The following is a 3421-nucleotide window of genomic DNA, read 5'->3' on the forward strand; positions in this document are numbered from 1 at the left end:
GTTCCAAATGCCGGCAGTCTGCATATAAATCACAGAGTTAGAGAGGAAAATCTGGTGATGGTAGCTAATTTGATCGACAGCAACACTGGCTCATGGAAGGCAGAGTTGATTAAAAGCAACTTTTCTGAAGAAGATGCAAAAAAAATCCTCCAAATTCTGCTTACAAATACCACACACGAGGACTTTTTGGCATAGAGAGGCGAACATACAGGCGAGTATACAGTGAGGAGTGGCTACAAACTACTATTACACGGTAATTTTGCTAATAGCTACAACCAAATGGAAGAGAGGAAATGCTTTACAAAGATGTGGATGAGTGACCTCCCTTCAAAAATAATTATTACAGCCTGGAGAGTCATCTCAAACTATTTACCTACACTAGCTAATCTAAGAATTAAAAGATTGACGAATGAAGCTGCTAGTCCCCGAAGGATTGGAGAATAGAGAACACGTCTTTCGGGACTGTACTGTTACAAAAGAGACTTGGAATCACTTAAGCGTTACATGGCCAGAAAATATATCTCATGCAGAGTTTACAGACTGGTTTACCTGGATTGTTCTCGCTAGTGATGCTGCAGACTGTAAAAAATTTCTCTGTGCCATATGGGCTATCTGGACTGCTAGAAACAATTGGGTTCACGAAAGGAAAAAGCAATCAGGAGAAGAGGTAGCAAAATTTACTCTACAGTATCTACAGGAGCCAAAGGACATCAAGCAAGCACAGGTTATCCCAACAACGAGTAATAGCATCTGGAGACCCCCAGAAAAAGGCTACCACAAAATTAATTTTGATGCAGAAGATGATCACAAAACAAACAAATCATGTACAGGAATCATTGTCTGTGATTATAAAGGAAACGAGATAGCAATAAGATCTACAATCCATGAGACTATACCTTCAGGATTCGAAGTAGAAGCCATTGCATGCTTACAAGCGGTCATTTTGGGCAGAGATCTGGAACTGAAATTTGTTGACATTGAAGGAGATTCCTTAACAGTGATAAAGAAAGCTAAAACCACAAAAAGGGATAAATCAGTTCTTGGGTCCTATATCCGAGATATCAAAGAGATAAGCAAGTTCTTCCACAAAAGTAATTTTCAGCATATCGGCAGATCTGCAAATGAAAGAGCGCACAACTTGGCATCAAAAGGATTGAAAACAGGAGAAAATGCTTCCCTTGATCGAAGATCGGCAGATGAAGAGATTACAGAAGCAGAGATTGACAGAGGATGGCGAGGAAGGATGTGAGCTGTACAAGTGAAAATGAACGAAGAATCAGACTGATGAAAAAGAGTCTTGAGATTTGGAAAAGAAATGGTAGATGAAACTAGAAGATATTTTGAAACTGTCTACCAAGTAAAACTGGCACAAGGATCTGAAAAGGCAATTTTTTAAGTGAGACCAGCTGTCAAAATTGACTGGAGTAAATGTATTGAATTAGGGCTGTTTTTGTCTTTCTTTAGGCTTTTTTATTTTATAATTTTGTCTTCAGTTTATTTAAGCAATAAAATCCAGTCAGTTTATCTAAATAATAATAATAATAATAATAATAAGCCACGCCTTAGTTAAATAAGTCGTCCACTTAAGCTTTAGGTCTTAGACAATGAAATATATAATATATAATATATGATTATATATGATATATTATTTTATTTTTTAAATCAATATAATATAGATAATATTTAAAAATAAAAGATAAACTACACCTATAAAATTATTATAAAAATTAACCATTGTCGTTAAAAATTCTATTAATCACTAACTGATTAGGGAATAACAATCTCTCAACTAAAAACCATGGCCTCCCTTTTGTGCCACTTTCCAACTCACTGTCGCCACAAGTCCCTTTCTTTGAGTTTTTAGGACTCTTCAAAACATGGGCATATTTATTTTATTTTTTATTGTGACTTTTTGGTTATTGGCTCATTGTTGTTGTTGTTCGGGTATGATGATGTGTACAGGACTCCTTTGGTTCATGTTAGTGGCGATGGTTCATGAAGTAGTGAGTAGTGATGGTGACTTAGGAAGCGACAACTAGGGAAAACTTAGAAGCCATGTTCTTCGTTTTCTTTTTTTTGTTTCTTAAAATATTGAGACTAATGTTGAACGCAACGATGGCTATCTTCTTCTTGATGTTGTTAGATCTGAGCTTATTGGCACTGCTAGTGTTTTTCTCCATTTCCAATTCGAACCCGAACTCGGACTCATTATCGAAGGTGAGGTTCCGAGGTGTGATGATGGGATCAAATTCCATATTTGTAGGACTTTAAGCGTTAGGGACCAAAGGAGACCAAAGCGTGCTTTGGGTGTAGTTGAAATCAAATGATCAGTTGTCTGGGAACTTGAAAAGAAGCTCCTTTGACGGTGCTAGAGCTTAGGCAGCAGTGGCAGCAATGACGCAAAGGGGAGCCTAGGGTTTTCAGTTGAGCTCAAGGTTTTTAACTGACATTTATTAATTAGTATAATTATTTTAATTAAAATAATTAAATTAAAAAATTAGAGTGATCAAAAGAATATAAATCATATTTTAGAGTGATAATGGTTTAGTTTATCCAAAATAAAGAAGACTAACATGACAATATTAGTCATGTGTCGATCAATTTGAGTATCGATAATAGTTTAAGTATTAAAATGAAATAAGAAAAATATTTATACATCTAAATGGAAAAATATGTATAATTTAGGGCTAAGGTGAGCATTAATCTTTTATATTTTTATAAAATAATTTTGCGTTAAAAAATTGATGTTATTGTTAAAAAGATTTTCTAGATTAATTGTTTTGGTTAAAATTCTAGAAACATTTATAAATTTTGAATATTTAAAACAAATAAATTAATTAAAAATAGCGAATTAAAATCCGTTAATATTTGCAATTGAAATATAAAATAAAAATAATTAAATTATTTTAAAATACTGGTTTTAAAAAATTAATTTTCAATATATTTTAAAATTTAAATACTGAAATTTTAAATTTATTCAAAAGATTTAGAGATAATTTAAAATATAAATGTAATGAATCCATTCTCCATTTATGGGCTTGTTTTATATAGAGAATCCGTTACCTTTTTTCTCTTTTTCTTAAGCCCAAACCCCAACCTCCAATCCACTTAACAGTTAAAACCCTAGAATCAGCGATCTATATATTTGTTAGATACAAGAGGCAGTCACCCACCACACCTCTGCTTACGATTATTGATTTCCTGTGTTTTCATTCATTCATTCTCTTTTTTCTTCTTAATATTGCTTTTAGGTTAGTTATTCACTTCTGTTGAAGTGATTCTTGTTTGGTGTTATTGATTTAGTTTTTTTTTTTTAAATTAAATCAGATGATGAGATTGGATTAAAATTTCTCACGACGGTCGTCTGAGTGACACCTTCAAAGTGTTTGTTTGATGCATCGATCCAATGTTTCTGATGATT

General features: G+C 33.2%; 1 non-coding gene across 1 annotated transcript; it reads left to right on the top strand.

The window, feature by feature from the left end:
• The first annotated feature begins 3320 nt into the window (after positions 1-3320).
• On the top strand, positions 3321-3421 carry LOC128295737 (small nucleolar RNA Z161/Z228). The gene has a single exon (XR_008286295.1). It is a non-coding gene; the product is annotated as a small nucleolar RNA Z161/Z228 (small nucleolar RNA).

Source organism: Gossypium arboreum, chromosome 7 (assembly GCF_025698485.1).
Source record: "Gossypium arboreum isolate Shixiya-1 chromosome 7, ASM2569848v2, whole genome shotgun sequence".
Classification (NCBI taxonomy): domain Eukaryota; kingdom Viridiplantae; phylum Streptophyta; class Magnoliopsida; order Malvales; family Malvaceae; genus Gossypium; species Gossypium arboreum.